This window comes from Oryctolagus cuniculus, chromosome 15 (assembly GCF_964237555.1).
Source record: "Oryctolagus cuniculus chromosome 15, mOryCun1.1, whole genome shotgun sequence".
Classification (NCBI taxonomy): domain Eukaryota; kingdom Metazoa; phylum Chordata; class Mammalia; order Lagomorpha; family Leporidae; genus Oryctolagus; species Oryctolagus cuniculus.
Window position 1 is genome coordinate 22,575,294 of NC_091446.1, and position 26,044 is coordinate 22,601,337.

At 39.0% G+C, this 26,044-nt stretch overlaps 1 long non-coding RNA gene across 1 annotated transcript in view; it reads left to right on the forward strand.

The window, feature by feature from the left end:
- Window positions 1-7,745, forward strand: part of LOC127484242 (uncharacterized) — a 59,920-nt gene extending 52,175 nt beyond the window's left edge. Inside the window, exons 3-4 of the long non-coding RNA XR_011382713.1 lie at window positions 288-400; window positions 7,516-7,745. This is a non-coding gene — a long non-coding RNA (uncharacterized lncRNA). The remainder of the gene's footprint in view (window positions 1-287; window positions 401-7,515) is intronic.
- Window positions 7,746-26,044: the final 18,299 nt, after the last annotated feature.

The following is a 26,044-nucleotide window of genomic DNA, read 5'->3' on the forward strand; positions in this document are numbered from 1 at the left end:
GTCTAGTTTAAGCTGGTAATGAGAAGTTCCTATATCAAAGCTAGTACCCATGAGTAGAATGCCTGAATAAAGTTGACCTAGCAAGAGTTTCCTAGTAGGAAGATTAGAGATAGGAAAAATGCATTTTATTTTTTTTATTTTAATTTCAGATGTTCTATGTGTTAAAAAACTGGAAATTTTTCTACAAGAAATAAGATCTGATTAGAAATGTCTTGACCATCATTATCTGGGTTTACATGTCTAACATCTGAATGTTCAGATTTAGAACATGGTCCTCTCTCCAACAGGTCTGCCATTTAGTAATCTGGCTAACCATAGCCTGAGATTTTTCTGCCCATAATTCACTGAGTGGACATATGAAGAAAATCCAGAATAAGATGGTTCCAGGCCAGAAAAATCTGTAAGTATCCATAAGGATCATAAGAGCTCTCTGCATGTCTTTTCCTTTAATTATTTTTCTCTTCATTTTCTCTGTATCAGTTTTTTCATCAACTTTTCTTTTTCTTTTACTTTGTCTTATGATTCTCTCTGTTTCATTATCTGCCTCTGCCTCTGCCTCTGTCTTATCCTGCCAGCAACTGAAGTTCATGTGTTTCCTAACTGAAATCTCTCTGCTTCTCTTCCTGTGGAGAGTGTCCTGAGCCCGACTCTGTTTCTGTATTCAAATTTAAACCTTGAAGTGTAGGGAAATAAGGCCACAATCAGAGAGAAAGGAAAGAAAGCGAAACCCCATCACTAGCCTTGAACAGTGGCTGTTCCCAGTTATCTGGTGAAGCAGCTGTGCACAGTTATCTTGTCTAGGGGGGGAAGATGTCCTAAGCTCTGCTTCTGCAACTCCAGTCATAAATCTGTCCTATAAATCTACCGCAGTATCTCTTTTGTAAACATACCAACCCAACTGCCCATTGGCAGTGTGGTCCTAAGTCATGTAGGCTGCAATCTAAGCCCACCAATAGGGTATGATGCTGATGAACCTATAAATAATGTAAGAAACTTGGGTTTGATGCTCAGTTCTCAGGAAATGATTCCCACTGAGCCGGCTGGTGTTAAAAATCTGCTTTCCATCTTCCGCTGTCTCTGGTGCCTGTTTGAACAAAGGGGGCTTTTCCATCCCAGGTTTCCGTAACAGAAGATCAGCTGAACCCCCATTTCCACCATGAATCTTTCCCCCTATTCTTCAGCTAACCGTATCCTCTCCTTTTCTGAAAGCCTGTCCCTCTGGGAGTCTATCCTGTACGCACCCCACCCCAGCATTGCAAACATGGTATGTGCACCTCAATATGTGCCTCTGTAAGTGCGTGTGTGACACATGTGCCCAGACATTAGTGGATGATTATTCAGTGTTTGCTGCTGTGTCCCATGGGGGCTGGTGAGAAGTTTAAAACGGGAAAACCAGAAACACTTCCTCAACAGGCCTCTTCTCTGACCTGCCTCCTGTGCTTTACCAGAGCATTCACTGTACTCGCTTTCTCAGTTTTAAACGACCCACCTCGTCTTCTCTCGGCTGTCTGTCTGATTCTCTGACTTCCTTCCTCTGCTGACAGGTGGTCACTTATTTTCCTCCCATCCCTCTTTGAAAGAGCCAAAGTCTCCTCAGATAGTTCTCCCTTCCTCTGTCTACCTCTCGCCTCCTTTTTCCTCTTTGCATCTCTTCTTTTTCTTTGTCTTTTTTGTCTTCTTTCCTCTACCACCCACCCACACACTCTGAGTAATTCAAGTTTTATTTAGAATGGATAAAAATAAAATTGCTTCAGGGCTCAGACCATGTAGGCCAAGCATTGCCTGGAGACAATGTTTACAGCTGAGTGATAAATTGGGATTATTATCAAGGGGTTGACAGCCTGTTAACTAAATCAGGACTGGAAATATTGCCATAAAAATTGCTGACTTAGGAAAGTAGATGCTTAATGGCTCTTGTATAAAAAACAAGTTGGTCAACAGCAACCAACAAAATGAGAATGTGGTCATTTTGAGGATGGAGTTGTGATAAAGTTAGGGCTGTCAAAATAGACTTTTTCTTCTGAAAAGTAGGACAAGGATTGGCTGGGAATTCAGGCACGAAGTTTGCACAATGGGGTCTGAGAACTAATTCTTATTAAAGTAGAGGCTTAGGAATCTTTCTAAAGCTATAAGATGTCCTGCCTTGATTTATTTGGGACCATTATAAAGATTGGGAATATGCACAGAGAGTAGGGCATGGAATTTATTTCTTATAAATGAACATAGTTCCCCCTCCCCAGTAAATAAAGAGAAGTCACTTAATAGCTTCAGTGAATCAAGTTAAAGCTCCTACTGTGCTCATGTACAAACTACATTTCTAGGCTCCCTGGCAATTATGTTTAACCATATCTGACCAAAGAAATGTAGGTGGAAGTCATATATACACACCCAATCCTGTTCCATCAAACCCATGTATACTTCCGTCCTCTATGCACTTCCCTTATCTTTGTCTGGCTGGAAAACACTTTGATATGCCAAGTCTGAAGATAAAAAAGACTGGTATCCTACATCACTCCTTGAGGGAGAGTCATACCGTCCAGAGAAGTACAAACACCTGTGGAGACACTGCCCCATCACAACTACCAAGAAAGCCTCAGTCGGGCTATAGATTAAGAGAAAGTCATTTTTATGAGGAAAATAAATGATGGATAACAACTAGTCTGCAGTTGGTTGACCAGGATGAACCGGGCTGACGTTATTCTTGTTTTGCTATTCCCTATGTTTTTTGTTTGTTTTGCTGAGAGTCCTCACTATTCTTGGAAAATAATTGCCATTGGCAGTCTGTGCGATTTGGGTTGGTTACCTCTAATTCTCTACAAATCTAGAAATGACACATAGGCCTAGATAATCAGCTATTCAATATCTAAGGGTCCTAGTTAGATACAACCTCAAAACCTATGTATGTCCTAACTAAAGTGAAACTTGAGATTCACCAGAGTTGATAAGTGTCTCTAACATGTGTGTGTAGCTACAAGAACATCATCCTGATCTTATGGTCTCCAAGAAGAGAAACTTTCCTTGAGAATTAAGTCAACATAGTAGTAAGCAAAACTGGTTCAGACAGCTTCCTGATGGTGACTTTTTTTAATATCCACATCCAGCTGTTCCTAAAATAAGGTAGCATTGAACTTTCTATGTATGGAAGGCAATAAGTTCCATTTTCCCTTAAAGTCCAAGCTGAGTTTATAAGAATCAGACTGGGGCCAGCTTTGTGGAATAGCACATAAAGCTGCTGTCTGCAATACCTGCATCCCATATGGATACTGATTGAGACCAGCTGCTCCACTTCCAATCCAGCTCCCTGCTAATGTGCTTGGGAAAAGCAGAAGATGGTCCTGCCACCCACATGGGAGACCCAGAGGAAGCTCCTAACTCCTGGCCCAGCCCCAGCTGTTATGGGTATTTGGCAAGTGAACCAGCAGATGGGAGCGCTACTCTCCCTCTCTCTCTTCCTCTCTCTCTCCCTCTCTCTCTTTCTCTCTCTCCCTCCCTCCCTCCCTATCTCTCTCTTACTCTCTCTTCCTCTCTCTTTGTAACTTTGACTTTCAAATAAATAAATAAGTCTTTTTAAAAGAAATTAAAAAAACAAGAATCAGACATAAAGAATTGTTTTGAACACTTACCTGAGATCCTTTGACTCTACATCTGCAGGTTGGGCAAAGTGGCCTTAGTTGAAGATGAAAACATGAAGAGAAGATACATGAGTCAGAGAATCTCCCTGTCAGGACATCATTCAAAGGACCATGTAATACTGAGTAATAGAGGACACTTAATAAATGTTTCTGATGGATCCTCTACATACCCTACACCATGTAAATAATATTGACTATAACTCCTTGATTTCTATGTAAACTCAATCATACAACTAACTCCCTTATAACTACTATGAAAATATTCCTCATCCAAATGAGACATTAGTGTGAAAGAGGAAGTTATTAATTAAACCAAAATAACAGGCATCAACTGGAACTTTCCTGGACAAAGGAGGGCATGTTTTTCTTACATACAAATTTTTTATAAACTTTCATATAAATTTATTTATTCAAATCTTAAGAATATTCAGTTTTGGTTTCTGCTCCCTAGCAAACAGACAACTATGAGTATGGAAGTATAGGTATAGAAAAAAAGCATTATACAGTATTTTATTCCTTATAAGATAGACAGTAACTTGTGAATGTATGTAGAAAACTGAATTTTCATGAGGACAATAGTTCTCGTAAAATTGTCAGTCAAGGTATCATCTTTAAGAAATAATTATTTCTCAGTGCACAATATGTTGAAACTGGTGCATCTAATGCATCATTTATCTCTTTCCTCACTTCCTCCTTCCTTCCATCCTCCCTTCTTCCTTTCCTGTCTTCTCCCTTCCCCCTTCTTCCTTCCCATCCTTGCTTTCTTCTTCCTTTCTTTGTTCTACACTCCCTACCTACCCACCCACCCACCTTCCTTCCTAACTCCTTTCCTGTCTCCTGTCTTTCTTCCCTTCATCCACGGATTAAATATTCATTGACTCTTTAACATCCCATTCATTGCGCTGAGACATCCATCATGGAAACTTAAGGACAAAAAGAGAGATAAACACAGAAAATTGAAGGGAAAAAACAGAGAACACCAGGGAGGTCTTCAAAGAAGGGGAAATGAACAGATTTGTTACATTTAAAGAAAAAGCCATGTTCATGACGTCTCATATTGCATGAAATAGGAAGTACTCAAGGAGAGAAATAGAATGCATATCTATCTTAAGAGGCCTGAGACTGAGATTTTGCCTTTGAATCTGTAACCAAGTCAGTAGAGAGATTTTTATGCATATGAGGGATATGGTTCTGAAAATAATATGATATTTGGAATAACATAATTCTGGTGCTCATGAAAATGTTAATATTTCTGGGCCCCTAATTTTTCTGGGCATTGGTAAATGAACTTACATGTTTTAACTCTACAATACGCTTATTATTAACTCCATTTTATATAAGAGGAGAACAAGACACTAAGATATGTGAAAAGTATTCAAGTTCATAAAGATTTCGAGTACTGTTGCCGGGATTCCAATCTAGGCTCTCCTATTTCCTATTTAATTATAAAACCTCCCTGTAATAAATAACCCCTCATCTAATGGGAATAAATTTGAGAAATATGAGGGGAAAATTTAGGACAAAACTCTGAAGTGGCAGAGTCTTGATTTTTTTCCTTTTTTTTTTATCTTGTGGCAAAATGGTTGCAGAATACAGGAAAAGGAAGGAATTAGGAGTACTTTGTACTTTTTGAGGTATAAAAATTAGAATATTTGTTGGAGGGGTTTTGAAAAAGAAATGAAAAACCCAAACTGATAGAGCAGGGACTAGCAGTACTCTGAAACAGGAGTAAGCCAGGAAGCAGGTTGGCTTGCAAAAACTCCATAGTTTCAAACAGTAGACAAGCAGATTTAATGGATCAGAATAAGAGTATTAATCACTGTGCAGCAAACAGATGGACTATAATCATAACCAGTCCTCTATCCGCAAAGACCATAAGTGATATGATAGGCCTTGGTAGCAGCTACGCGTTCAGTGAGTTGCACTGCAGCTGAAGCACCTGGTGCCGAGGGCCTTGTACATTTTATAGAAAGCAGTAAACAGGGAGCCCCCAGTCTACAGAGTGTAGGAGCCTACATAACTAGCACCAGATATGACTCTGGGTTAGTGGACCCACTGGTATTCCTGCATACACAGGAAGAATGGGCAAAGACGCAGCTGTGATGCATAGCCTCTCCTACCAGCTAACGATGACCAAGCTGAACTGAGGAGCCATACGAAACCCTCATTTTTAAGAAAAGATAATAATACTTTCAACATGTGTAAGAATGTGTTCAATTTCATATATTATTGGCATATCTAGTGAGCACTTGTGTCCCAGAGCCATGAGAGGAGATGAGGTCAAAGGCAGGCATGTGAAAACTATCAGCAAGTACAGTTACATCCTTAGTTAAGGAAAAATCTAATGGGACTGTGTTTCTTCTTACTCTCCTAAATACACAAGGAAATGAATTTCAGTTTCTCATCTCCATGTATTTCTATTTACCCAACTCACACAGCATTGGCATTCACTAACATTAGTAATTGTCTGGCAGAACAATGTATGAAACAAAAAATATGCCTTTTAGGTGAAATGCTTCCCGCAGGTCGTTCTGCTCCAGGATCTCAGTTCCTGCTCCAGTTTTCATCTGGACTGTTCTTTAGGTCCCATGGGTGTACCACCTTTTGCAGCTCATTTTTTTCTGTCCATGTCTCACTGATTTGGAAGGTTTTAAATACAAGGGCTGCTAAGTAAACGTCATTGTGTTCCCAACTGCTCCTAGCAAACTGCCTTGCCCAGTATCAGCACTAAATAAAGGCCTTCACTTCGACACAAGCTGGCAAAGGCATAATGCATATTTTATGTTTGTGTCGATGTTCCAAAAGAGGAAAACACATCAAAGTAACAGCTTTTAGAGATTTGTTTGTTTATTTGAAAGACAAAGAGAGAGAGAAGAGACCTTCCACCCCTCATTCACTCCCCAAATGGCCACAGCAGCCAGATCTGGGCCAGACGGAAGTCAGAAGTCAGGAACTCCAGTCCAGCCTCTCACATGGGTGACAGGGGCCCAAGCATTTGAGCCATCTGCTGCTGTTTTTCAGGACATCATCATGGAGCTGGACTGGATGTAGAGCAGCAGAACCTTGATATGCTCTGATAGGGAATGCCAGCACCATGCGGTAGCTTAGCCTGCTGCACCACAACATGGCCCACTCGAAGTAATCATCTGTATTTGAGCACGTAGTGTGTCTCCATCACAAAAGTCACCTCATTGTATATATTATCTCACTTAAGAATACTTAATTGTAACAGACCAGAAAGACTAGCTATTTAATCTCCTTTACACTTGATAAAATGGAGCCTCAGAGAAAATATACTGTTTGCTGAGAAATATAAAAAGTACCCAATAGCAAAGCTGCGTTTTATATCCTTGTATGCCTGATTGCAAAATCTGTGTTAAGCACAAGCATAGCCTATTTACCTTTTTTATGCTGCATTTTTCTTATAGAAAGACATAATTCTTGCCATCTTTATTTATGGAATCTGGACCTCAGGGACAAGCCTATGTGTTAGCAAGCTAGCAGGTGTCTGAACCATAGCCACTGAGCAAGCCGCTGGGGCAGCCAAATATTAAAAATTGGCAAGCTCCACAGGGCTCAGTGAAGTCTGTGACTGCATTCCAAGTGCTCCTTCTGTCCAGTTCACCCCTCACAGCAAGATACTGCTGTGTCTAGTCTCCCAAGAACGGAAGTCTGGAGAATGATGAGGAAGCGCCACTGTTTCTCCCTCCTCATGATATTAGGAAGAGCAGGGAGTTGTCTATCTCATAACTCCAATCAGGACAGCATTACTGGTAAAAGAAAATATTATTCCATCCACCAATTCCTCTTAACCCTGTATCAATGGAAGAACATTTTCTTTGTATTTTTCTAAAAACTTTTGTTTTTTATTTGTTTGAAATAGAGATGGTCATGCATGAACAGCTGGACTACAAAAGAGGCACTGTAGGTTGACGTCTACTCTGTCTCCTGTTTTGTTCACACAACTGTGAGTTGAAAATATCATATTATACTATATTCTTCAATCTTGCATTGACACTGTCTGACAATTTGTAAGACTTTCAAAAACTCAGTTTGTTGGAATCATCATAGCAATTTAAGTGAGAGCAATGCTAGAAAGGGAAATGCAGCCATTTTCTGTCCTACCCACACCATAGACTCAGTATATGCCACACTAAATAGAGATATGGACATGCTGATGAATATTTGGTGACGAATGAGGAGGAAGACCCTTGAATCCCCTTTCACAGCCTATTATTCCCACAGTGGAAGGTCTTGTACATTCAAGTTACAGAATCTGAACTTCAAAAAAATGTCCAAAGTTGTCTATGCATGTCCCACCTAGTTCAAGATTGATGTATGATGATTTTGGTGTTGAGAATTTCTCTGTAATCTTAAGTAGACTTTTCCTGTGCCAGAAAAAAATTTTTGAGCTTGCTCAAATTTGACTCCAGGCCCAAACTCCACCATTTCCCACAGGATTAACTTAGTTGTCCTTTTTTAATGCATCTCTACAAGAGGAACACATTGCAGCCAAAAGAGTGTACCAACAGCTATTAAATACCTCTGCCTTCCAAAATGCCATACTCTGCTTAGTTGACTTCTAGTTTTACAATGTCCTTTCCTACCTTTTAATCCAGGCATGAAGTTATCATATAAGGTCTTTATTTTTTTAGTTAACTAATCTATTTGAAAGAGTAATATAAGAGGAGAGACAGAGAGAGAAAGAAAGCTTGTATCTGCTGGTTCATTCCCCAGATGCCCACAGCCCCCAAGTCTGGGCCATTCCAAAGCCAGGAGCCAGAAACTCCTTCCCACTGGCCCAGGTAGGTGGCAGAGACTCAAGTACTTGAGTCACCATCTGCTGCCTCCCAGCACATTAGCAGGAAACTGGATCAGTAGCCATGACTTCAACCAGACACTCCGATATGTGATGTGGTTATCCCAAGTGGCTGCTTAACCTACTATGTCACAACATCTGCCTCAGATCTTTTATTTTTTTTTATTACTTATTTTAAAAGCAGAAAGAGAAACAGAGAGACAGATACAGAAAGGCAGATTCATCCTATAAGATCTATCTTAGAGTGTTCCCTTTTAAATGTCTACTGTATAACTCATACCAGTTTCTCCTTTGAATTTGAAACACCTATCATATACATAGTCATCTTGATGATTAATCATAAACAGGATTTTGACTTCATTAACATGTATTCATGCTTTCCTGTCCTACTAATGTTGCCTGCTTCTTCATTGAGGGAGGGATTATTTTAACTTTTTGTTGCCTGCAATTTACAGGTTGGTTCCTTGTATATATTAAGAATTTGATAAGTATATGTTGATTAATGCATTAAAATTAAAAATGAGAATAATGTATATTGGTACTGTGATTGATTTAGCACAGAACTAGTGCCCCAGATAGTTAATAATGATTGTGTCCAGTTGTTGGTTCCTCATTATATGACATGGTCTCCAGGGATTATCTGAATTTATAGTTGCAATAATTAAATTTGTGACAAAACAAAAGGAGGGAGGAGTTAAGTGGGTTATCCAAAGAAAAGATCCGCTAAAAAGAGAGAACTGAGCCTCACCCTCAAGTCTTCTGAATCCATAACACACATTGACTTGACTGACCTGTGATACTTGTAGATGTGGGAGTTCCTCGACAAATGAATTTTTTTGTTGGTCATTGTGTTTCCTCCAAGATGTCCCAGAGGAAGCCTACCCTCAGCTCAGAATCCTGGAACATAGCTGTATCTGAATAGAAGATTTCTAACCCAGTTTACTTCTGTCATATCTACAGTGGGAAAAAGTGATATCAGATGTATCTATTTTTATGCCTGTTCCCACTAGATTAGCCCCAAATCCCCTTTCCATAATTATACATATGTCTTTCTTGCAAAATATGCAAATACTCAAAAACTTGAGTAGAATTTCATCTTCCATGGCAGCTCCCTTCTAGCCATAATAGGCCAGCTGGCAAATTTCTCCAGAGCATGCTTAAAACATATATTTTTATCTGTAATAGAAATGCTACTTGTCCTAGTATTCCCTTGAAGAGAGGGAGAGGGAGAGGGAGAGGGAGAGAGAGAGAGATATTTAGTGTGACTATGCTTTTAAAATGTATGGCATTTCTCCCCCTCCAAACTAATTTTCAAACTTTGAAGACTTTTTGGGTCCTAGGTCCAAATTATTCTTTCTCTCTTTTTTAAATCACTTGCAAATATTTCTGTAGTCTTAAATTATTTGGAATTCAGGGTCCTATTTTAAAAACAAAGAAAAAAGAGAGAGGGAGGAAGAAAGGAAGGAAGGGAGGGAGGAAGGGAAGGAGGGAGAGGCAAGGAAAAGAAAGAGAAGCACATTTTCTTGGAATGTTTTGCTCTGGCAGGTCACAGGCTAGTCCCTTGTTAACTAATGTAGCTCTGCAGACCCCAGCAGAGTAGTTTTGTGATCCAGCTCCATGACTGAATACAGTCCTAGCAAAAAAGAATTCATAGTCAAAGACCCCTTTGCAAGAATAAACTGGGAAAAGCTGTTTCCATGTCCTATCAATCCACTAATTCTACTCACCATCTTGAAATGGAGGAAAGGGGAAATTTTTCTGACTCCAAGAAATAACAGAGGGAAGAAGAAAGACTAAAGAGAGTTGCATTTCTCTGCAGTCACTAGAAAGCCTGTCAGTCCTTTACGTGCATTTCCCTTTGTGACTTAACAATCAGCCTTACATATATTTCTATTTTTTAATTAATTAATTAAGGTATTGAAAGGCAGAGTTATAGAAAGAGGAGGGGGGAGAAAGAGAGAGAGGGAGAGAGTCCATTCACTGCTCTCCAAATGGCCCCAACTGCCAGGAATGTTTCAGGCTGGAGCAAGGAACCTGGAATTCCATCTGGGTCTCCTACATGAATAGCAGGGGCCCAAGCACTCCACTGTCTTCCTCCACTGTCTTCACAGGAGCATTAGCAGGGAGCTGGAAGAAGAGCAGTGAGGACTCAAAGCAGTGCTCGTGTGGGATTCTGGCATCACAGGCAGTAGCTTAACCTGCTGTACCACAGTGCTGGCCCCGTGTCTCCTTCTCTTGAATACTGTTTCTTACTCGTGTGTGTCTCGGCATGCTCTTACCATCCACATTTCAACTCAGTTACTGCTTTAACCATCCATTAGCCATCCATGCAATCATTCAGCATGTCTCTCACTAACTCTATGTTGGGCACTATCCAAGACACTGTGGGTAGAGCAGGGAACAGGACCAAAGTGTCATCTTACACATTGTATTTCAATAGGAGGAAGTCAAAGATCACATAAACAAATACATGTGCTAGTGCATGCTTAAGCAACAAATGAAAGAAAGACAATAGGGGATTATTTTGTTTAGGTTGCTAAGGAAGATTGGAGCTGAAAATGGAAGAAAATGAGACCATGAGGCGGGCCAACCAGTATTTGGAAGGAAAGTTGTCTTGGCAAAGGGTACAGCAATTTCTAAATACATTGGGGTGATGGCATCTTTGATGGGCTTGAGATAAACCCAAAGGTCAGGGTGGTTAGAGGGGAGTGCTTGCTGGAGATGCGGTGAGGTTAAAGAAATAATTGGGGTTAGATTATAAGGAAGGGTATAGGCCATGGCTAGGGCTTTGGACTTTACCCTAACTGCAGCAAGAAACCATTGGCAGCTCTGAGGAGAGGTGTGATCCAGTGTGACCTAGAGCTTGAAGGGTTGCTGAGAGGCAAATAGACTGACTGTGGGGTGGACAAGATCAGTGTGGCAGTAACTCAGTGCACAGGGTGAGAGCGGACCCACAACCCAGAGTAACAGAGGTAGAGGTTGTATTGTGAGCTAAGCACATTTGAAAGTTGGTCTCCGCAACAATCATGATATACATATGAGAATTAGGAGTAATTTTCAAAAATTAAGAAATTTATAATGGAAAAATGAAATTACCTTTCACTCACAAAAGAGCAGAGATGATTTGGGGTGACAACCAAAATTTCAGTTTTGAAACTATTAAATTTAAGATGCCAATCAGATGTGTAAGTGCAGAATATCCCCTTGATTTCTCAGAATATAAATGTCATACCATTAAATATTTTTATATAACAAAGACAAGTTTGAAACAAATGACATTTCCCTATGACCCTCAAATGCACGGTCTTCTCCAGAACTTTCTAAACCTGCCCGTTCATGAGATACAACGGAAGACATTCTTGTACTTCTGTGTCAACACTTTTGTCTCTATTTGTGTCCCTAACCCTGCCATAATATGTTTCAGTAGTATACAAATCAACGGTAAACTCAATGCTTCTCTAGAAAGACTCAAGAGACTCAACATACAATTTTACTGCTGGCTGAGATTTAATTCAGTAAGTAAGCAGATCAATAAGAGGAAAAAATCAGTATCTAGTATCTCAGTTCATGTATGGGCTTCTTTTTGGTGTTATTCTTTGCTTGTTTGTTGAAGGGAAGAGCCACAGACAATTAAAGAGAGCTTCTATCTGCTGGTTTACTCTCTCAAATTCCCACAAAAACCAGTGCTTGGGCCAGGCCCAAACCAGTGGCCAGATAGTCAATGTACATATTATACATTGATGAGAGGACTCAAGACATCACCTACTGTCTCTCAGGGTGTGCATTAGCGGGAAGTTGGATCATACTCAGAAACCAGACTAGAAACCAGGCATTTCAATATGGCACACAGTTATCCCAAGCAGTGGCTCAATGGCTCTACTACAATGCCCACACTTGTGTATTTGTGTTTTCCCTAAAGGGACCACTAGTATGAGGTTCTCCCCCTAGCCCTGAAATACAGTAACCTGTATGCACTTATGTCCGTGGAAGCCCGTTTGAAACTCAGAGACCAGGATTTTATCAGGGGCTGGGAACAGACACAATGACCAGTCTTAGCTGTGAAAACTCTAGAGTCCTAGAAGGAAATCAGGTAATCAGTGCCTCAGGCAAGCAAGCATTCTTGCCACTTAGAGAACTTTACAAAATCCAATGATTTGGACATCATTCAAGGGTCAGTCATAAGGAAATCCTTCTACAGGTCAGACTTCTATAATAGCTGTTCTTTTGCCATGACAGATCAGTTTTTTATTCATTTTCCTCCATCCAATTACAGATTCTGGGACAGACACCCTAGAACATATTCTGATATCATGAGATATGGACTATGTACTGGCAACAAATAGATTTTTTTGTTTGGTTAGTTGGTTTTGATTTAGAGCTGATTCAGATAATCATCCACGTTTGGGGATCACAGATTGAAGCCACATAGGCTTTATCACAGCTGAGTCCACCTGAAGCAAAAGTCCCATTGAATGAACAGCAAAGCATGGAAGAGGTGGACAGTTATGTAGCTGAGCCTAGGCAATCACCTCATCACTGTTTTTCTTCATTTGTAAAATAATGGGGAGTAGGTTAAGTGATCTCTATTATCTCTTCATTTCTATTCTCTGTTGTAGCTCAGAGAAAGCAGTATAGGGTGAAAAGATACTGGCTTTGAAGCCAGTACCCTTCCCCTGTCCCTCATCCAATTTCTCCTTGAAATCCAAAAAGTAAAACCCATGCTATTCTTTCTTTGTCTGCACTTGAGGAATGCCTTGACTGAGGCGTGCTGCAAGATCAAGAGAAGCCTTTAACAGATTAATCTCTACATGTCACAGATGACAAGACAATTTTACAGTGGAAGGAGGAAAAGTAGTTGTTTTGTAGGAACGAAAGACTGAGATTAAAACTTGAAGATCTTCAAGGATCATTTGGGGAATTTTCAAGACAAGTTTACAGTAAGACCACTCTACAGACAAATCTTAAATTTCTGGTTGGGGGAAGGGCTCTTTATCCTATTTCTGTCAATGATTTCCTGTAGTCTTTATGAGAAAACCAAGACTGTCAGAAAAGAAGTAATCAAGATGAAATAAGACACTAGAGTTTGTCACCCTGTCATAGAATTAGGTCACAATGGCTCTTTTATAGCAAGGGTTACTAAAAGGTTCATTGGGCCCAATTCCCCCAGCCACTAAAGACTAGATCAGGACTAATAAAATTATAACACCTGACATGCATTAAACCTCTGCTGATGGAGAAACTTGCTAATACTATAACAACAATTTCTTTTTTGTTTTTTTTTTCAATTTTTCTAACTTATATAAGGTGAAAAAATTTCATGTGCTTCATATACACAGATATAGGAGCAAAATGATACTTCCCACTCTATCCTTCCTCCCACCCACACTGCAACCCACCCTCCTCCTTCCTTATTCTTTCATTTAATTATTACAAAGACATACTTTCAGTTTATTTTATAATCATAAGATTAACCCTTCATTAAGTAAAGAATTCAACAAACAGTAGTAAGAGAAAATCTCTGTTCCTCAACAACAGGAACAAGGCTGGTATACAACAGTCAAATCTCAAAATGTCAATTTTGTTCACATATATTATATTTTTGTACTTTGTTACCCACTACAGGTCAGGAAAAACATATTCTCTTAGTGTTTTGGGACTGACTTATTTCACTAAGTATAATGGTTTCCAGTGCCATCCATTTTTGTTGTGAAAGACAGCATTTCATTCTTTTTTATAGCTTGGTAATATTTCAGGGTTTATATATACCACACTTTATTTATCCAGTCATCAGTTGACAGACATCTGGGTTGATTCCATATCTTTGCTATTGTGAATTGGGCAGCAATGAACATGGGGGGTACAGATAACCCTTTCATATGCTGATTTCATTTCCTTTGGGTAAATCCCCAGGGGTGGGATGGCTGGATTATACGGCAGATCTATTCTCAAATTTCTGAAGAATCTCCATACGGTCTTCTACAATGGCTATCTAGTTAACATTCCCAGCAACAGTGGATTATGGTACCTTTTTCCCACATCCTCACCAGCATTGATTATTTGTTGATTTTTGTATGACAGCCATTCTACCCGGGATAAGGAGAAACTTCATTGTGGTTTTGATTTGCATTTCCCTGATGGCTAGCAATCCTGAACAATTTTTCATGTGTCTGTTGTCCTTTGAATTTCCTCTATTGAAAAATGCCTTTTCCAAGTCATTTATACATTTCTTAATGATTGTTTTGTGCTGTTGAGTTTCTTGAGCTCTGTATATATTCTGGATATTAATCCTTTATAAGTTTCATGGTTTGCAAATATTATTTTCTCATTCTGTCAGTTGTCTCTTCAGTTTGCTAAGAGTTTCCTTTGAAATGCAGAAGATTCTTAGCATGGCTTAATCCCATTTGTCTGTTTTTGCTTTGTTTGCCAGTGCTTCTGGGGTCTTTTCCAAGAAGTCTTTGCCTATGCTAATGTCTTTCAGAGTTTCCCCAGTGTTCTCATCTAGTAATTTGATGTAATCAGATCATAGACTTAGATCCTTGATAAATTTTGAGTTGATTTTTTATAAAGTGTAAGGTAGGGATTTTGCTTCCTACCTGTGCATGTGGGGATACCATTTTCCCAGTCCCATTTGTTGAAGACATGGTCCTTTCTCCAGGAATTGATTTTAGCTCTTTTGTCAAAGATTAGTTGATTATAGATGGATTGATTTCTGGGATTTCTATTCTGTTCCATTCTACATGTCTATTTTTTTGTGCCAATATCAGGCTTTTTTATTCTAACTTCTCTGTAGTATATCTTGAAATCTGAAATTGTGATGCCTTTGGCTTTGTTTTCATTGTGTAAGATTGCTTTGGCCATATGGGGTCTCTTGTGTTTCCATATGAATTTTATGGTTGTTTATTTTCTAGATCTGAGAAGAAAAATGTCATTGTTATTTTGGTTGGGATTGCCTTGAATCTGTAAATTGTTATGGGTAGTATGGAACTTTTGATGATATTAGTTCTTCCAATCCTTGAACATGGAAGATTTTTCCATTTTTTGTGTCTTCTACTTCTTTAATGTTCTGTAATATTCATTATAGAGATCTTTCACCCCATTGGTTAAATCAAGGTATTTAAATTTTTTTGTAACTATAATGAATGGGACTGATCTTACAAGTTCTTTCTCGGCCATGGCATTGTCTGTGTATACAAAGGCTGTTGATTTTTGTGTGTTAATTTTATACCCTACAACTTTATCAAATACTCTTATGAGTTCCAACACTTTCTTTGTGGAGTCTTTTCGTGCCCCTATATATAGAATCATGCCATCTGAAAATAGGGATAATTTGACTTTCTCCTTTCTAATTTGTATCCCTTTGATTTTGTTTTCTTGCCTAGTTGCTCTGGCTAAAACTTCTAGGACGATATTTAAAGCAGTGTTGAGGATGGGCATCCTTGTCTGGTTCTGGATCTCAGTGGAAATGCTTCCACCGTTTCTTCATTCAATAGTTTGCCGGTTGTGGTTTTGTTGTATATCGCCTTGATTGTGCTAAGGAATGTTCCCTCTATACCCAATTTCTTTAAGGTTTTTATATATGCCTCTCATTCTCTTATTCTTCATCTCTTCTGCTATCTGAATTTATCTTGCTTCTGAGATTTTTCTTATCAATATAAAATAATATGTTCTCCCTTGTGCTGTCATCACCAATCCATGCCTCTATTATTCTTAACAAAGTCTTCAAAAGTGTTATTTAAACATGATACCATCTAAAATTTATTACCACATGTTTAACTGTTAGATCTACTCCAAAATGAGATTTCTTCCCAAGTATTTCCATAAAGAGTACTCTCATCAAGTACACCAATAACCTCTGTGTTGCTTGATTCACTACAAACTTAACATTTTTACCTTACTCAGTATTTGACTACATTCAGCAGAGCTGGTTGTTATATCTAGCTTCTGTGATACTACATTCACCCAATCTTTGTTAAACCTCGGGGCTATTTCCCTTCTGATATTTGCATGTGCATGTACATGTGGGCTTGAATTTGTAAGGAGAGAAATACTATACATGATTGTAAATACTTAATTTTGGGGCTCAATGAATTTTTATACAGCTCACAATTGTGTAACTACCACCCAGATAAAGATATACTGCTTTCTAGAAGGCTGCTTTCTGCCATTTCCAAGTTAGTGCACTCCTGCCCAAAGAAATAAATGCTATTCTGACTTCTATAAATATAGTTTTCAGGGGTCCCAGCAGCAGCAAGAGATGGCAAAGTCCATTGCATGCCCGTGTGTGAGACTAAGGAACATTTTTTCTAATATCCTCTTGACCAAATCAAGTAAAATAGACAAAACTAGATTAAATGAGCAGGGTAGGAGAACTCACTAGTTGAAAAGAGCTGCAAAACTACATTGTGAAGCATGATTCCCACTTCTGCTGAAACTGAGTAGGGATAGAAAATATGCCTGTGTATGGTCTCCCCATTTCCACCATTCCCATTGTGAATCAGGTTACATCATGTGATGGCTCAAGCCAGCTTTGTTCACTTACTGGTCTCCAGAACCTAGGCCATTGACTATGACAGCCTCGATAAGTATTTTGTTGAAGGACTGAGTAACAAAACAAGTGATATGTACTTAAACCCAGGTTTCATAATTCCTGTTTGGTGACTTAGAAAACTGCTCTCATCAAGTCTGTGACTGATCTCCATTTTTCTTTTACCAGTACAAATGTAACATTGGCATCTTACTTTGCCTTTGATCATGTTTGTTACAGTTGGTCATTATTATTTCTAGCGTCTGTGATATTATACTTACCCAATGTTTCTTACATATCACAATTTCCCCTCAGTTATGTGTGTAACAGGAGTATTATAGATGTACAGAAAAAGGAACCTGAGTTAGAGTTCCAGAGTAAGAACATGGATTGTTATTACAAACAGATTGATCTCATAGAAGAGTTTGGCAAAGTAGCAGGGTATAAAATCAATGCACAAAAATCAACAGCCTTTGTATACACAGACAATGCCATGGCTGAGGAAGAACTTCTAAGATCAATCCCATTCACAATAGCTACAAAAACAATAAAATACCTTGGAATAAACTTAACCAAGGACGTTAAAGATCTCTACGATGAAAATTACAAAACCTTAAAGAAAGAAATAGAAGAGGATACCAAGAAATGGAAAAATCTTCCATGCTCATGGATTGGAAGAATCAATATCATCAAAATGTCCATTCTCCCAAAAGCAATTTATAGATTCAATGCAATACCAATCAAGATACCGAAGACCTTCTTCTCAGATCTGTAAAAATTGGTGCTGAAATTTATATGGAGGCACAAGAGACCTCGAATAGCTAAAGCAATCTTGTACAACAAAAACAAAGCCGGAGGCATCACAATACCAGATTTCAGGACATACTACAGGGCAGTTGTAATCAAAACAGCATGGTACTGGTACAGAAACAGATGGATAGACCAATGGAACAGAATTGAAATACCAGAAATCAACCCAAACATCTACAGCCAACTTATATTTGATCAAGGATCTAAAACTAATTCCTTGAGCAAGGACAGTCTATTCAATAAATGGTGCTGGGAAAATTGGATTTCCACGTGCAGAATCATGAAGCAAGATCCCTACCTTACACCTTACACAAAAATCCACTCAACATGGATTAAAGACTTAAATCTACGACCTGACACCATCAAGTTACTAGAGAACATTGGAGAAACCCTTCAAGATATTGGCACAGGCAAAGAGTTTCTGGAAAAGACCCGCGAGGCACAGGCAGTCAAAGCCAAAATTAACTATTGGGATTGCATCAAATTGAGAAGTTTCTGTACTGCAAAAGAAACAGTCAGGAGAGTGAAGAGACAACCGTCAGAATGGGAAAAAATATTTGCAAACTATGCAACAGATAAAGGGTTAATAACCAGAATCTACAAAGAGATCAAGAAACTCCACAAAAACAAAACCAACAACCCAATTAAGAGATGGGCCAAGGACCTCAATAGACATTTTTCAAAAGAGGAAATCCAAATGGCCAACAGGCACATGAAAAAATGTTCAAGGTCACTAGCAATCAGGGAAATGCAAATCAAAACCACAATGAGGTTCCACCTCACCCCGGTTAGAATGGCTCACATTCAGAAATCTACCAACAACAGATGCTGGCGAGGATGTGGGGAAAAAGGGACACTAACCCACTGTTGGTGGGAATGCAAACTGGTCAAGCCACTATGGAAGTCAGTCTGGAGATTCCTCAGAAACCTGAAGATAACCCTACCGTTCGACCCAGCCATCCCACTCCTTGGAATTTACCCAAAGGAATTTAAATTGGCAAACAAAAAAGCGGTCTGCAGCCTAATGTTTATTGCAGCTCAATTCACAATAGCTAAGACCTGGAACCAACCTAAATGCCCATCAACGGTAGACTGGATAAAGAAATTATGGGATATGTACTCTGTAGAATACTATACCGCAGTAAGAAACAACGAAATCCAGTCATTTGCAACAAAATGGAGGAATCTGGAACACATCATGCTGAGTGAAATAAGCCAGTCCCAAAGGGACAAATACCATATGTTCTCCCTGATCGGTGACAACTGACTGAACACCAAAAAGGAAACCTGTTGAAGTGGAATGGACACTATGGGAAATGGTGACTTGATCAGCATAGCCCTGACTGTTAATGAACAACTTAATACATTATCCCTCTTAGTAGTTTTTTTGTCTGTTCTACTTAATATGACTGGTTTAATTCTGTAATTAATACACAGTTATTCTTAAGTGTTGAAATTTAACTGAAATGTGATCCCTGTTAAACATAAGAGTAGGAATAAGAGAGGGAAGAGATGTATAATTTGGGACATGCTCAAGCTGACTTGCCCCAAATGGTAGAGTTAGAAACATACCAGGGGACTCCAATTTAATCCCATCAAGGTGGCATGTACCAATGCCATCTCACTAGTCCAAGTGATCCAAGATGACAATCTGTTCCCTATCCTCTATTCCAGGCAAGGGAATGATCTGTATCCTTTTGCCCTTCTCACATCCTCTGTACTGTTTGGTAGTTTTCTGAGGGAGAAATTGTTTATCATACCTTTTTTATTCAATTGTGTTCACTGATAATAATAACAGGTTATATTCATTGAATGACTACAATATGGCAGACACTATGCTACAGACCTTTATTAAATTCTCAACTATCTTTATGTAATTATAGTGTTTTTATTTCCACTCACAGGCAAAGAATGGGAGACTCAGCAAAACTAAGCCATGTTTTCAAGGTATCAGAGAAAATTTGCGACAAACTGGGGCTCAGTCTAAGACTGTGAGTCCAAGCTCATCATCTTTAGTCTGTGCCATCTCAGTGCCAATAAATGTTTCTTTGGAATAGTAGGGTGGAAAATTTCATGGATTTGATATACAAATGACAGATTATATACAACATTCAGTGTCCTCTCATTCAACATTCAAATTTTGCGACTTTTCTCCAGTACAGCTGGTAAGCACTTGCCTAGTTATTTTTGTTACACCTCCAGTAATCAGTGTGATAACATCTTAACCAGAAAACCTATGCCACTTGTAATTTATAAAATGTACTTCCTAATCTGCAGTGAGTGAAGGACAGAATTCTAAAGGGATGACTTCCCCACTCCCTGTATTTCAACACAGTGCCTGTGTCTTCCGATTGAGAGAAGCCAATTGATGTCAGAATATCCCATGATCTCTTCTCAAATTAGCAATTCCTTTTTCAGAAGGAGCAGAGAATGAGAGAATTGGTGAAATAGAAGTTCATTTTTATACATGCATGTGCGTTTGTGCATGTTTGTGAGCCTCAGGGGAGAGCAAATGAAAATCTTGTCAGGCAATCAAGAAGCAGGAGGAGTAGCTCTTCCATCCCCACTCCAGCAGACACTCACACACCATCATTCGCAGAGGAGTGGGGCTTTTCCTTGCAACAAAGCTGTGGTCAGGAATGGCAACTAGGCTGGCACCGCAGCTCACTAGGCTAATCCTTTGCCTGCAGCGCCAGCACACCAGGTTCTAGTCCCGGTTGGGGCGCTGGATTCTGTCCCGGTCGCTCCTCTTCCAGTCCAGCTCTCTGCTGTGGCCCAGGAAGGCAGTGGAGGATGGCCCAAGTGCTTGGGCCTTATACCCCCATGGAAGACCAGGAGGAAGCACCTGGCTCCTGGCTTCAGATTGGCGCAGCACACTGGTGGTAGTAGCCATTTGGGGGGTGAACCAATAGAAAAGGAAGACCTTTCTCTCTGTCTCTCTTTCTCAATAACTCTGCCTGTCAAAAAATAAAAATAAAAAAATAAAAAGAATGGTAACTAAATAAGGGGGCAGGGTGAGAAGAGGAGTGTTATTTCTTTAGATCTGTTTTACAATACGTTTTCTCTGTGGTAGATCATAGAAGAAAATAGTTTATTGTTTTTTTCCTCTATGGACAGAGAAAACTGAAGAATATAATTATATTCTTGTTTAGGAGTTTGTAAAACACAATAGAGGTGGGGAATCTTCTTTTCTGTCAAGAGTTATTTGGACACTTATAACATCATTACAGGGCCAAATGAAATTATCAGTGTAAACAATGGTCTGCTATAGATTTATTGAATATCTAGTCTCACCTGCATTTGCCTTGGCAGGGCCAATCCAAATGATTTTGCAGACCTTATATAGCCCATGGGCAAGACGCTCCCCGCCCCTGCACATGGTAAATACAACAACAAAAGCAAAGTAAATATTAAACATAAATAGCAACAATCTGCTTTCCCATATAGAACTTTTTATTAGCCTGTGAAACTAGTGATTGAGAGAAAACAGGCCTTCACTTAGAGTTGTGCAAGTTGTCTACTGTGTAAGTCCAGAAGATACAGACCTTTCATCTTCTTGTTTTCATCAATGTGTCTAGCTGTTTTTCCAACTTCTTGACAGAAGGAAATATAGTTTCTTAAGGAATAAATGCCTTTTTATCCTTAATTCACCAAAATTCACTCTTCACAGATGTTAAGAAAATATCACCAAATATCTCAAAAATGTTCTTCACTGGTATTGTGAGAATTCTGCAAACCAAGTCATAGGGCTTTTAAGGCAATAAGCTGAGTTGTATTCCTTCAGGGTTTTTTAAAGACATAAAATTGGTGTTCCAAGAAACATTAAATTCAATTGCCCTTAGATAGTCCAATGCCTTCAACTGGAGACATTTTTTTTTCCTTCTTTAGAACTTAATAAAACCAATCAGCAAACAAATGGGTTTCATCTTTGACCTGGGACAATGAGCCATGCCAAGCATCAGGGTTCTTTTTCCCAAAGTAGTGGGACTTGTGGACTTCATTGCTTTTAGGAGTCCAGTTACTTATGAATTTATAGAAGTAGCCTGCTGCAATTATTAGATGATGGGCTGATAGATGGCATGGCTTAGATGTAGCTTTGACTTTGGCACGTCGGTGGCTTCTATCTACTCTTGTCTCCTTACATGGAAAACTGTAGTTCACCTAGATGTAAGAGTTAATAGGCTACTGACTCTCAATTTCAAACCCATTCCTCCTTACTATTTTATGATATTAGGGCTGAAGCCCTGGGTACCACATTTTGTTTTAACCAACAACTATAGACTCTGTGCATAGGGGGCACTAGAGGAAAACTGGAAAGCTGGAGGAGGAGGAAAGAATTGGCTCTTCCCATTTGCTTCCTGTTCCTGTTGTATGTCAGTTCGGGCTTTCTGTGTGTTCTCGTGGTATCAGCATGGCAACAGTTCTCCATCCCAGGACAGCTGTGCATTCCAGAACCAGCAGTGCATTCCAGGTTGTCCTGCCTGGTGCCAACTCAAGGACTCCACACCAGCCAATGCTCCTTTGTGCAGAGGTCTGGTTTTAGCCTCACAGAGGTGTCCTCAGGGCTACATTTTGTCTCTGCAGGGGTCCTTCAACAGACCTTCAGATTTTAACAAATACACCCGTTTCCCTGTTTTTCTCCCAACCCCAAAGGTGGCAGCTACATTTGGCAGTTGTTATCTTTGTGTTACCTTGGTGTCCCTTTTACTTGTGTTTAAATACTTCTATGTTCTTTCTAATTTCTTCATATTAAATGTATCTATTAGAGTCTCTTAAGTACTAGTTCTTCATTGGCTCCTGCTTGACGCAGAAAAATACACTAGCTAAGCTCGATGCATGTATTTCTTGTGTATCCTGTGTGTTCTTCCATATCTACGTTCTTTGTTTGGTGTTTGTTTTGTCATGTAGGTTGGTTTTTTCCTACATAGTTTACACATCTGCCTTTGGCCTGAAGAGTAAACATCGATTCCATTTCTACAGATCAGACTTATAGGCTCTTTATATCACTCTTCCCCCCTTCCTTTTCTTTTTCTTATTGAAGCACACTATTCTCTTGCACTAGCAGTAGCTTGTTTGCTTATGCTAAAAACATGTTTCCAAAAATATTTCACTTTTCTCTTAGTATTAGTGGAAAAGATAAGCAAACCACAGCCCTCCCTGAAACTCAGGATGGAAGGAGTAGGAGGAGAAGTAGGAAAAGTGACAAATAAAATCATGCATTCTGCAGGCACCTGTCTGAGCGCCTCCTGATGTTCCAGGGAAGATATGGAGCTCAGTGGTGCCATATCCCCAAAGCTTTCGTGAGAAGGCAGAAATTCAGTGTCAAATGTCCTGAATGTAAATGCTTACACTATTTGAGAAAGAATATTAAATAGTGTCCTTGATGAAAGTGTGAAGTACAAATAATTATTGTGCATCAGATCTTGCCTTGTGGTTACCAAAATTTCTTCAAAGTTTCCAAAGCCTGTTTGTGTCAGCCAGATGTTTATGCATACCCACAGGAGAAGTTTGTTTCTTCAAAGAATAGTGGAGAATAGTGATTGTAGGAAAAAATAATCTTATTTTTTTAAAAAGATTTATTTATTTATTAGAAAGGCAGATTTACAGAGAGGCAGAGGCAGAGACAGAGAGGTCTTCCATCTGCTAGTTCACTCCCGAAATGACACCAAAGGTGGGAGCTGGCCAATCTGAAGCCAGGAGCCAGGAGCTTCCTCTGGTCTCCCGCTTGGGTGCAGGGGCCCAAGGACTTGGGCCATCCTCCACTCCTTTCCCAGGCCATAGCAGAGAGCTGGATGGGAAGTGGAGCAACCTGGACTTGAATTGACATCCATGCGGGTTGCCGGCACTGCAGGCGACGGCTTTACCCACTATGTCACAGCACCGGCCCCTAATCTCCTCATTTTATATTTTAAATTACCCAAACATAATTGACATATCTCTCCAAATTCTATACTCACAGCAGTGGTTGCAGATTGCAGACTCATGAATGGTGTAGCAGTCAGCTGCAGAGGGCTGCTGCTGTTCTCAGAGGGACCTCTAACAAGTTTTCGAGAATATCCATGAAAACATTTTTCTGTAGCATAAAAATCTGGACCTTTCCAATGGCAGTGATTTGAATGCACCTTGGATTAATGATATCCTTACATATGACATGATGGTGGATTGCAAATATAGTGCTTACATTGAGAAGATTCTAGTTTTGGTTTGAATTTAATTTATCAACAATCATTAATTTAATGGTACTGTATCATCCCTGGCTGATTGATTAACTCTGAAGACTGCTTTTCTCCCTCTTCATTTTTCAAGCTATTTCAGTTCCGCTAATTTCTTTCCCCATTTTGCCAGATTTCTACCTGTCAGTGTATAAGGGGACTTAAAAATTTCACGAAAAATGTATATGAAAAAAGGTACATAGATTTGAAAATCTCTTCCACAAAAATAAACATATTTTAATTGTTTTTTTAAAACTTTTGTGCTTCCCCTATATTACTGAATTTTCACTACAAACTTACCTAGATAATCTTGCTAATATCTTCCACCGATATCCTTAAAAATAATAAAGTATTATTTTTCTTTACCTCCTTCAGTAAACTCTTTGTATAATTGGCATCTATAATTCCATATTTTTGTTTCCTTCTCAAAATTTAAGCAAGGCTTTTCCATTGTCTTTTCTGAAAACTTTATATTTTTAATGCTCATTCATAAGACTATTTCTCTTTTGCTACACCCTTTTCCTATAACATTTTATTGCATTTTAATCTTTGATTTTAGTCTATGCAGTGATAGATCCTTAAATTATACATTTGGATTCTACCTCTTCCTACATGACTGTTGGACATCTTCAGATGGCTGTCTAGTAGGCATGTCTGCTACCTCAAAGTCACAAAAATTGACCCTATTGTCTTTTTTTTAACAATTTTTCCTTTTGCCCATTGATTTTTTATCTCTTACTGTTAAGATTTTTTAATTTTTAATTTTTAAAGCTTTTATTTAATGAATGCAATTTTCATAGGTACAACTTTAGGAATGTAGTGGATTTTCCACCCATACCTACCCTCCCTCCCCCACTCTTGTCCCACCTCCCACTCCCTCTCCCATTCCATTCTTCTTTAAGATTCATTTTTGATTAGCTTTATATGCAGAAGACCAACTCTATACTAAGTAAAGACTTCATAACACACAATGTAAAAAGCGTTGTTTGAGAACAAGTTTTACAGTTAATTCTCATAGTAAACTCATTAAGGACAGAGTTCTACAGGGGGTGCAGGTGCACAGTGACTTCTGTTGTTAATTTAACAATTAACACTCTTATTTATCACCCGAGGCTCTTCCCATGAGCTGCCAAGGCTATGGAAACCTTCTGTGACCACAAACTCCATTAGTATTTAGACAAGGCCATAAGCAAAGTGGAAGCTCTCTTCTCTCTTCAGAGAACAGTACATCCTTCTTTGATGGTCCCTTCTTTCCACTGGGGTTCTGTTAGATTCCTAAACTTGGGTATCCAACTTAATTTCTCTCCTTCTTTTTCTCCTATAGATAGCCAGTAAAATGGTCTTTTCTATCCTTACCTCTTAGTATTTCTCAAGTCTCTAATTTCTCCCCATTCTAGACATGGCTATCATTTTAATTGAGATAATAACTCCTTTCACCTATATTCCTTGCATCTTGTGATACAACCTATATATTGCATCTTGTGAAGAAGTACTTCTGGCTCAAGTTCTACTTTAAATCAACTTATTCTCCATACTGTAGCCAAATAAATTTCTATGGAATCACAACTTTAACCCATACTCATGCATTGACTTGGCTTATAAGGTTTTTGTTCTCTGTCCTATGATGGACTATACAGTCTTTTTCCCCCTGTATTTTCCTTTACTTCCTCACTGCTTTGTTCAACGGCATTGTCTTCATTTCAGTGAATGTGCCTTGTCCTTGATACTCACATATTAACTCATCAGAAAGCCATTCCTGACTTTATCCTGCAACATGTTTTATATTCCCTTCTGTATTTCCTTTCTTTTACTTATTGGAGTTGAAATTATTGATTTGCTGGTTTTTTAGTTAGACAGGAAGAATATAAAGATCATAAGCTATGTAGAAACTTAAGTTAGCCCATATAGATTATACAAAGCTATATGTTGGACATTTTCTAAAGATTGACTGAACTCATGGGAGGAAAATAATTAAGATTGATTATTAATGTCTACTTTGAATCAGAGAGTAATAGGCATATTTTTTCATCATGTGTATCACTTTACA